Source organism: Protobothrops mucrosquamatus, unplaced genomic scaffold, assembly GCF_001527695.2.
Source record: "Protobothrops mucrosquamatus isolate PMUCROS unplaced genomic scaffold, P.Mucros_1.0 scaffold94, whole genome shotgun sequence".
Lineage (NCBI taxonomy): Eukaryota > Metazoa > Chordata > Lepidosauria > Squamata > Viperidae > Protobothrops > Protobothrops mucrosquamatus.
In genome coordinates, this window is record NW_015386469.1 from 921,307 (window position 1) to 933,018 (window position 11,712).

Here is an 11,712-nt window from a genome sequence, read left to right on the forward strand (position 1 = left end):
AATCTCATTTCACCTTCAGAGCCTGCAGGTACAGAGGCATGCAAACAATTATTTAAATGACTAGATGCACAATTCAGTAAGCTATTCAGTGCAAAATAGACACCTAATTGACATGCGCTGGTGGAGGTGGGGAGAATCTACTAGAGCTCAATCATTTCCTAATAAATAACCAATGGTCATAGATCTCGGAACCTGAAGATGAAATAGAAAATTTTTAGAGGGTTTGAGTCAGTAACTGTCAAGCTCCAAAAAAACAAGACAGACAGGTTGACATTCTTCTAAGCAGTTTCCTTTATTGTTCCTCACCTATAGACAGAAATCTTGCCAAATTAAAACAGCTTACTTACACCATGAAACATATACTCTGGGAACTATTAGGGAGGAGCTGTCCTGAGCCTTTTTCTCCCACATGAACTATCTAAATTGAGTGGTCTCTTGCTATTCTAGAATGCAGTTCCTCCATCCTAGGAAGCTGGGCAACATTCCATCCCAGAAAGGAAGTTAGCTAGAAGTGGACAAACCACAAAGAAACACTCCTCGTAAGTCAACAACATGATTGAAAGCAAGAACTGAGAGGATTTGATGGGAAGATGCATATTGGGAATTAATACAATGGGACTGCTAGTATATTTTTATTATTTTAATGTATGGTTAGCTGCCCAGATCATATTCACAAAATTGATTGATTTAATAAATAATAAATTGATTTAATAAATAAAAATAAACACAGCAGTCTTCCCAGTACTGGTTTTACTCTTAATAGGGGCTATAAGAGATTTTTCAGAGTGCTTCACTTGAACCTTCACTGAAGCAAAGTACCCTTTCAAAAATTGTCAAAATCCTCTTCACTACTGCTTAGCACCATAAATATGAGCTATTATGAGCAGGATCACATGAGAAGACATAGGATACATTGAGAGGATCAGGATATTAAAATGTTATTTCAGTATCTATTCTGATCACGCAAAAAGTGAATACAGAATAGAGATTTCCAGTGAGGCCATAGTGAGCTAGACATACATCCCTGTTGAAATGGGATGGAATTTACGGTTGAGATTGGCAAGTGAATTCTGGATAACGGCAGCAAAATCTCTCTGGAGAAAGAAAAAAATCATGAGATTGTCCTTGTGCATTCTGGATAGCCACTCCCTGTGGATAGAGACTGTAGGAATCAAGGTCTCTCTGGTTGACATATATTGGGATTCCATCTATATAAATTCAATAAATAAATAAGCTCACAGTTGTAACACAGCCTTTATGGAGCCTCATTTAATTACCTTTGGAATTATTTTTTGCTGTTCTTGAAATATTAAGAACCTTTGGAACAAACTTTTATTGTGTTCACTAAGCAAGTCTCCTTAGAAATTTTAAATATGATTTTCAGGACTCCAAACATATTACTTTTTGGAATAAACAGAAAAAGGGTGTTTGGTGTGTTGATTTTAGAAAATTAAAAATGGACTGAGGATCCAGATTTGAAATAAACATTTGAAATATATTATAAAAATCCTTCACAAGGAAAAGTGGTGTTATTTGAAAAAAATGATAGGATGGGACTTGACAGTCTGGACACAATACTTACATTCAACTTGCTAAGAAAGAATGGAACAAAATACTTTAATAGTAGACGTTTTGAAGGATATTTTTGAGCAATGGACTCAGAAATCAATTTTAAGAATGTCTGATATCATAGATAGGTAGTTATTAATGATATCACAGAAGAGGAACAAGCTATGGTAGATAGCACTGAAATTGATTTGAATGTGGATTTGAAAATGCCAAGTTACAAGAATGGTTTGAAAAAAGATGATATGCTAGACATACAAATGAAACTAATGATGTTTTAATAACATATACAGATACCAAAGCAGAAAAGTGATTTGGATAATCTTTTTTTACTGGATATTCAAAAGAGATGATTCTCTGAGAAGGGACAAAAATCAAGTGTTGTAAGTTGCCCAGAGTCATTTCAATAATGAGCTGGACAGCATATAAATGTATTAAATGAATAAAAATAAATCTTGATGATAGAGCTCTAGCCATAATTATTTCATTATAGGTACTGCTACCTCAACAAAAGAAAATATACATTTAATTAAATAATTGATACAGTAGGAATTGTACTAATATTTTTTAAATACCATAAAAGCCATAGCAAACCTTCAAAGAAATTTCCATGCGACCACAGCACCCACCTGCCCCTGGTGGCTCCTGCACAATTTTTCCCACCCAGGAGATGCTGGGTGGATCGCTTCAACTTGATCCATCCCAGAAGAAGGGAGATTCCCTTCTGGGAACCAGACCCCTTGGGTAGAGGAGGGGGCCCCCAGAGGGAGGTCGAAGAGCGTGTCCTCTGTTTGTTCCGCCTTGGCCTTGGCCTGCTTCTGCGCTTTGGAGAATTCTTTCTCCAGAGTCTGGTGCCTTCTGCTAGCCTGTTTCTCCTCCAACTTGGAAGGTTTCCTTCCAGAAATGGACTTGGCCTTGGCTTTGATCCTGCCTGCCGCCTCCTGCTTGGAGGATTTCTGCCTTTTGCGGCTGGTGGATGGGGAGGCGATGTTCTTAGGCTGAGACACTGTGGAGTCCTCCATCCTGAGGTGAGCTATCTCAGAGGTACTGAGAGGGCACTCTGGCAGAGGATCGGTTGGCGAGATAGGCTGAGCAGGTAGAGCAGGGAATTATGTCGTCCTGCTCTCCTGACCACCCGACCGGTAGAGGAGCGGACTGCTTGTCCCCTTTTTGGGGTCCGGTCTTGTCTACAGCCGCGGCAAACCTGCTTGCTCGTAGATCTCCTGATCACACTAAAGGGGTGGTCAGGGCAATGAGTTGCACCAGAGAGTGTTTGGAGCAGAAGCTTTGTTTTGAATTTTATGCAATATGATTTTATGATTATAACATATATATATATATATATATACATACATACACACATACACACATACATATATATATATATATATATATATATATATATATATATATATATATATATATATATATATATATATATATATTATTTTTAAAATGAATGAATTATAATATTATGAATTATGGCCCCAATGGGCCGGGCCTGACAACGTGGGCCCAATGAGCTAGCCTGCCGGGACGACCTGATTGTGAAGAGGGAATGGGGGGGACGGCTGTCCGAGATGGGAGCCGCTGGCAGCGGCCTCCACAGGAACGCTCAGGGTCTCCCTCCCCTCGGAGGGGACAAGCCCGAACTTGGGGATCCTCGTTCCTGGGGAGGCTCAACCCTCCACCAGGAATTTTTCTGCTTACTCGGCTGCCGCGTTTGTCCCGGCAGCCAAGATATAAAATCCATAAAGCAATAACCAATCTATTAACATTGCCATTGACAAACAACTGGATTAGATTTTCATAATTTAAAAGGCTGTGGGAAAGCTCCAATTAATTAGTTTCCAAATTGCTATTGGACAGGGCAGTGCTTGAATCTCCAGAGGAAGACAATTTCATACTAATGGGACATCAGGGCCTTGCTTTCACTCATATGAAAAACATATTGGCATTGCCATACAGAATGAACCAACTAGATAGATGGCTCCTATCTGAAACATATAGGATGGGATCTGAGCAATGTAGAATAAAGTAAAATTATTACTTTTTATGATTTTATAACCATACTAAGGTTGAAACTGTACATTTTCACAGTTCCATCGCTCTGTTGACTCATGCACTCTGCACTCAACTATTATTGCAAGATCTTTTTCTCACACTTTTATTTAAATCTGATTTGATTTCTTCCAAAGCAAAGTTTCTGTTTGTTTTCATTTTTTATCAATCAAGATTGTCTTTCAATTACAGGTAATTCTTGGCTTACAACCATTTGTTTAGTGCAGAGGGCCCCAACCTTTCGGGCACCAGGGACCGGTTACATAGAGAGAGGTTTTTCTGTGGGCTGGAGGAGGCGTGGTTTTGTGTGCTGCCTGCATCCTGTGGATAGGACTTTGTTTGTTTGTGCGTACTGGTTGCTGGCATGCCGTGGACCGGTACTGGTCCACAGACTGGGGGTTGGGGACCCCTGCTTTAGTGATTGTTTGAAGTTACAGTGGCACTGAAAAAAGTGACTTATGATCATTTTTCATTTATGATTGTCGCAACATCCCCACAGTCATGTATTCTATATGTATTCTATATGTATTCTATCTAGTATTATTAGATATAATTTTGTATCATAGCAGATACCTCTTAAGTCATATATAGAATGGGAGGACTAGCACTAACCCTTGTGGCATCCATACAGTAAATATTATTATGCTAAGTAGAATTAGTATGTTAATTAGAATATTCTGTAGTCCTTTATGAAATATTTTGCTGGAATCAAGATACATTATGCCTACAACATTCCTGAAATCTATTAAGTTACCTGATCCAATAATTAGATTGTCAACCTGGTAAGACTTGTTTCTGTCAAATATATGTTGAGTTATTCTAAACACCCTCATTTTCATTCTGCTCACTTTATTATCTGTTCTAGAATCTACCATGGTATGAAGGTCAGATTGTCTATCTCCCTGTACCCCCCCATCACTACAATTTAATACCCTCTGAAAAATCTGCAATTTTTGTTTCTGAACTATCATCCATATCTCCTTGGATAGTTGCAAAAATATTGTTTATTTGTTCCTTCATTTACTTCAATCTACATGCCCCATTAGAGCAATGTTTTATCTGAAGTCTTTTTTTTCAAGGTTTTCGTCTCCAGCCATCACAGGATTAATTTTAAGTTTTTTCTAAACAACCTCAATGTTCTTAAGACAAATGTATTTTTTCCTTTACAAAGTACACCTTATTTCTTGCCAACAGGTCTTTCTTTCAATAGCTTTGTCCAAAAACTAAATATCCATAACACACTTTGCGGAACTCTAACATTCACTTACAATATTCTTCTTTCATGGGCCAGGAATACAAGGAGAACACCAAGTGACTTTTCAGAATTTTTCAACTTCCTTCCTCTAAGACTATTATGACATGGCTACAACTGTTTTTTTTCTTAGTTATCATTCTAAATAATTATTTTCTCCCTTTCTCTCTTTTTTTTACAGACAGTGTTTCCTTTGTTGCAGCATATCAACTAGCAGCCTAGCTGATCTGAAAAATCTTCGTTCTTGGTTATGAGCTGGACTTTTGCTATTCTGATTACTTCTTCCATCACCAGAATAAGTTTGCATTAACTGAAAATATTTCAAGAGTGCAAACATGTTCAAGTTATATCAGGACCTGTCCATTCTTTCATCAGGCACTATTAGGAGAAAATTATTTATATCTTTTTTTTAATCTCAGGCTCCCATGTTAGCCAGGGATTACACTATAGGTAGTCCTCATTTAGCGACTACAATTGGGATCAGCAGCACAGTTATTAAGCAAAGAGTTTATGAAAGGAAAAATCATATGACCATGACCATACTTACAATTTTACCTCAGCTTTTCTTTATTTTAAAGTGTCAGATAAATCCCAAACAGCCAGGAGGATTTCTGGAATTCAGTTCAGAACAAAGCCAGGAAATCTTATAACTCTTTTTCGCCTTCTTCCTCATCCTTTAAAATATTCCCCTTGATGCTGGCATAATTAGCAAGAAGAGAATTGAGGTTTGTATTTACACTCATTGGGGAGGAAAAGATTACAAGAGTGTAAGCAGGCACGCAATAAAGAATATATATCAAAAGGAGCCTGCTGATGCTTTTGAACCAGGCTTAGGAGAAAAGAAAAACCTTTACAGGTAGTCCTTGACTTACAACCAATCATTTAAGAGCCATTCAAAATTATGATGGACTTTTAAAAAGCTACTTACAATCTGTCTTCAAAGTTATGACTTTGCCCTCCCTCCCATCAAATTAATTTGGGCACTTTGGCAATTGCCCACATTTATGACCAGTTGCAGCATTCCAATTACATGACTGTGATTTGCAAAACCTTTTGCTATTTTCTGCCAGAAAATGGCAAAAAAACTTACTACATATGCTAGATTTGATTAACAACCACACGATTTACTTAATGAGTGTGAGTTGCTTTAGAGCCATTGTAAAAACAATTGTAAAATTGAGGCTGGTCACATGCCTTGACTTTACAGCTGTAACAACTTACATCCAAAATTCCAGACTTCATTGTGGTCATAAGCTGAGGACTTCTTGTAGTGTGAAACTGATTAGAGTTTGTCAATTTCAAGTAGCAACTACAAGAGTACTAGTTAAGGTCACAGATCCCAACTTGTTAACTTGCTCTTAATATTTTTAGGGAAGGACTCCACTACGCTGGAGAGAAAGCAACTCTGGAAGAGAGCTTCTTAAACAATCTCTACACTCTGCAAGGAGGAGGGGGGAGGAAAAAAAATCAAGGCACAGGACAACATGTACTATCTGATTATAATGGCAAAAGTGTGACAGAGACAGAGAAAGAGAGACATATTGTGAAGGACATAAATGCAGGCAGTGGTTGCAAAGTTACTTTTCATCACCATCATAACTGCAAATGATCACTGCCAAAGGAAGTCACTAAACAAGAACTATTTGTACTGACATAGTGGAGAAAAATGTTAGTCTCCCTATTAGCTGTCATACCATGGAAATATTCACAAATGTTAAAGATTTATCTCACTCTAGCCTTTCCCCACATAAACTACCAATCATTGCTAACAAGCAATTGCTCAGTTCATATATTATGCTATAACATAAACCACATAAAGAGTGATCAGGTTTATACAGTACATAACCTACAATAGATTAAAATAGATTAGAAATAAGAAACTATGTTATACTTTTCCCATTAAGTATTTTTGAATATTTGTAGTTTTAAAAATTATCACATTCTTCCAACTAATATGTAAGCACTTTTTTCTACACTGAATTACTTGAGATGGTAGAATATCCTTATTTATATTGTGCCTTTATTTTGTACAACTGAAGGCAGCACCCAGCCTCCTATAACAACAAACTGCAAGATGTGTTGAGCTAAGAGAAAGTCACCCAGCCACCTTTATGCATAAGGGAGGACTACAACTCATAAACGCCTAGTTTCTAATTCAGCACCTTAACTACCACACCAAACTGGCTCTATAACTAAATTGTTATACAATATAACCGGTGTCATTATGAAAATCCTCTGCCTTCATCTGTCTTACCACTATTTACAATATTTTGTGTACAATACTGGAGGGTGGGAGGGGACTTACAAAAGCAATTCTACCAAACAGAAGGAACATGAACAGTAATTACTACAGGAGATCCCTCCAGCATAGCAAAAATAGGAATTGGGTAAGTGAATAATGTTGAACCTGTTAACTTTGACTCTAATGAAAATTAGGCATTAAAATGTTGGCAGCATTATTAAAGATGTAGAGAATCACTGGTGAACACTCATTGAAAGACACTTGTGAGAAATACTTTTCCATGACAAAAAAGCAGAACCTGAAGTGCAACTGCAAATCCACTGAGAGAGAGAGAGGGAGGGAGGGTGGGAGAGAGGGAGGGAGAGTTCAAATTGTACACTTGAATACAAGTCGAAAATCTGATTTTCTGATGAGCGTTCATCATATATTCAGAGACTGTTTATTTTTTGAAAATGAAGGGAAATATTGTAGTTCCAGAGACCTAGGTCTGCATGAAACCAGTTAGCTGTTGTATAGTCAGAGAAACTGTACTTTATTATACTTAATAATTTTCAGGACTGAAAACTAACTACTGATATACAACTTGAGAATAAATTACACAAGGTAATTAAGATTGCAACATATGTATGTCCTGGTTCAATGAGGGGGGGGGGGAGAATGAAGATACTGCTTTACAACTGATGTATACAATCCACACAAGTATTTCTTAATTGGATGAGTAATTCATTTTAAATAGTTGAAACTCCTCCTTTGAATATTTAAAATAGGTATCAAATCCTGCCTTTTGATGTTTTATTTTTAATTTAGGATAACATCAAAACTATTTTAACCTCCCTTAAACTCCAAGATTCAGAAGTTGAAGAGTTTGAAAAAAAAAGCAAGCTTTTTTTCAGAGTAGTCTGATTTCAAGCCACATACTAAACTTATCTATTAGGAATTTATAGTATATAGTTTCATCATCTTAATACTTGTAATACCTTTCAGACAAATAATTGCTTTCAAGTACAGGTATAGCAATACTATGATCATTTCAACTGCAATTTAGCAGGTAATTCATCAAAATACTAATATGTCACAGATGAATAGGCGATTGTGAGCAGGAAAGCTAGTAATATGTTCCTTAGGCTTGATTCAGATATTCAGCAATGTTTTTATGTGAAAACCAGTGTTATCAACAGTTGCTTAAGCCACAGTCTTAATTGGTAGTATTCAAGGCTTCCTCATACTCCTAAGGTGATCTAGCAACTATATAGGAGTGGTTTGTCATTACCATCTTTGGGGATTTGTTTTTTACTTCCCAGCTTAGACCCTACACTTTAAATTTCCTAATGGTCTCCCCATCCAAATAGTAACCAGTCTAACACAGTTGAAGTTTTTCAAGATCAACCAAGGTCACCCATCTATTACTGGTAATACATACCTGGAACAAAAAACAGTTAAGAACATTTGGTTCCTACATTCATCTGACGCTATTTATACCTAAATTATATGCCTAAACCGTCTTGAATGCACTTAGCACAAGAACAGTTAATAAATGCAGTAAATACCAAAGCCAACAAAACTGAATCGCTACTTATTGAGCCCCACGGTGCAACCATACTATTCAGCAAACCCACCGAGTCCAAGCCAGCAAAACCTACAGCAGTCAAACAAGGTGCGAACCTGCAGCAGCCAAGAAAGATGCCCACTCAAAAGCAGCGCTTCTCACAGCAAAGTCTTTGGATCTTCTACACCCTCTTGCAGTTCAGCACCGCAGTGCCGAACCATCCAAGGACGAGGAAACGGATCTGAACAAAACCACAGGGGGATTGTTAAGAAACACGCCTGTTATTTGGGGAGCGAAGCAGTTTCGATAACTGCCTGCCTTCAGAACCGATCTCGCAAAAAGCCGCTGGTCGAAAAACCTTTCCCGAAGGCCGTAAGTAGCCTCCCATCCCGGTCGGCGCGACCTACTCCCTGGGCAGCAGGCCGCGGCGCGGAGTTTTACTGCCTCTCCTGCAGGAGGCAGGCGGAGGCTGACAGGCCGAGGGAACGCGAGCATTCTTTCCCTGAGGGGGCGCCCCGCTGCCCCTGCGCCGAGTCAGCCGTGCCTCTAGAGCACTCGGCGGACAGGGCCGCCAGGCCAAACCAGGCTAGGCCCGCCTATCCAGTCCGTTCTCGTCTTACAGCGCCACAGGCCTCAGCAGGCCGGACAGGCGGGGGTAGTGGAGGGATGAGGTGCAGCGCTGTCCGAGAGAGACGGCAGCGGCCTCCTTCAAGGTCGCCCTTACCTGCCGGGGCCTCTGGCGACCCGTCCCAAGTCAGGCGGCGGGACCAAGCCGGAATTCGCCCGAAGAGGCGTTACGTAAACCGGCACCGGCCCCGCCGAGGGGAGGAACGAAAAGGCGGGGCGCCCTCGCTGGCCACTGCGCAAGCGGCTTGCTGTCCCCCTGGCTCCGCCCCGCTCCTTCCGCCCGGCGTCCGCGCGCGCGGGGAGGGGCTGTGTGTGTGCTGTGGCGCCTCTCTCGTCGGATCCTGGCACGGAAGGGCGGGGTGGGGGAGGGGGCTTCTTTTGCAAGCTGGTGGACGGCAGCCGGGCTTTGAACCCTGCAACGGAGGGTCGCGCTACAGCGCTTTTGTCTCTTGAGCTGAAATGTGATAAAAGTGGCGGTCCAGCATAACTGAAATCGAACGTGTTTATTTCTAGACAGCATTTTCCGTCTTGTCACTTTTTGAATAGAGCTTTTTTTGCTGATTAATGCCCAATTTTAAATTCAACTGACAAGAATGTTTGTATGGATCAACTTAACAGTTCAACCTTTCTATTGAGGAAGAAATGCTTAAGATAAACCCATTGAAATGGACCAATCCTTAATAGGCTTATCTAAGAGCTTTATCAGACTTAAGAATGAATTCCCAATGGCTGAACTCGGACATAATGTGAAACTATAAACAAATTATTTGATCCATACAAATTATATTATGGCTTTGTATAATTTGGAAACAGCTGTGGTGGCTTGGGTTATATATTATACAAAAAGCCATGTCATAAACCATAGTTTATAGGCACCATGACTGACTTTACTTATTGCCCTAAATCAGTGGTTCTCAACCTTTTTAATGCCGCGACCCCAACCGGTCGTAAGTCGAGGACTAAACCGGTCGTAAGTCGAGGACTACCCAATCGGTCATAAGTCGAGGACTTTCCCTGCCCAGGAGCGCCGCGCATGCGTGGTTCCGCCCCCTGCGCCGGCCGAGGCATAGCTGGCAAGCGGCAGAGACGGAGCAGGCCGACCACCAGCTGGCCCAGCCCAAGGGAGGTAAGGCACCCACCGGAAAAGTGGAAAAAAATGGCGGACAAAAAAAAAGGCAGACAGCCTTGCTTGGCGACCCCCATGAAATGGTCGATTGACCCCAAATGGGGTCCCGACCCACAGGTTGAGAACCACTGCCCTAAATGTAAACTAAACACGATTTGTACAGTATGCTAACCATAGGCATCTCTTAAACACAACAATGGCATATTGATGAAATAAGTGTTAATGGTGTCAAATCCTTAAGATGCATCCTTTAATTTTTGAATCCTCACGTAAGTATGTAAAAACTGGAATTCATTAGGGCATTGCAAAGTACTTTACATCCTTTGAAAACACACATGCTAAGCTATAATGTAGCTTGTTTCATTTTTATTCTCTTTAATGTATGAACATAATCAGTTGTGTTTTGTCCCCCATGGTTAAGCAATCCATGGTTAAACGAATCTTTGAAACAACAATATATTGCTCTTTCTAGTGTATATTCTTATTCTCCTCAAACTTTCTTTACTCTGAGCAAACACTAAATTATCATAATTTTTAATGGTCTGCTTTTGTCTTAGTATGTTAAAATGATGGTTTATGCATAATTGTGGTGTAAACATGTCCCAGTTCAGCCATTGGGAATTCATTCTTAAGTCTGATAAAGCTCTTAGATAAGCCTATTAAGGATCCATTTCAATGGATTTATCTTAAGCATTTCTTCCTCAATAGAAGGGTTGAACTGTAAGTTGATCCATACAAATATTCTTGTCAGTTGAATTTAAAATTGGGCATTAATCAGCAAAAAAAGTTCTATTCAAAAAGTGACATTCAAGAAACTGAGGCTGTGTTCATACAGCATATTTATGTTTTATTAAATTAACTCAATTTTCTGGGTTCTCATTAACTACGTGGATTACATTTGTACATTAGGTTAAATTTTTACTTGATTATCTATGATCTGACAAAAGGGAAATTACCCACCTATTGTTGTAGTGGTAAAAGGTTTGTTGGGTGATAATAACCAAAGTGATTATAAAACTAATGAATTGGCAACCAAATGACAAATGCTGATCAATTTCAGGAACTATAAAACGAATACTGGGGCAAAGACTCCTAATGTCACTTCCACATTCATGAATGATCTGAGCTAAGCAGGAGAAATCATCTTTGTGACTCTGGATAGCAGGCTGCAGCAACTTTAAAAAAGCAAATGTCATGCTATGGATAAAACTTCCAACACTGTATAATGCCCTTAAATGTATGTCTGCATCTGGAATACTGCATACAACTCTGCATGGTTTATTTGAAAATGA

General features: G+C 39.5%; 1 protein-coding gene across 1 annotated transcript in view; it reads right to left on the minus strand.

Moving 5' to 3' along the window:
• The window catches only part of KIAA0232 (KIAA0232 ortholog), a 64,327-nt gene extending 54,877 nt beyond the window's left edge, over positions 1-9,450 (minus strand). The window contains exon 1 of the mRNA XM_015812528.1: positions 9,392-9,450. The gene's annotated coding sequence lies outside the window, so the exon portion shown is untranslated. The remainder of the gene's footprint in view (positions 1-9,391) is intronic.
• Positions 9,451-11,712: the final 2,262 nt, after the last annotated feature.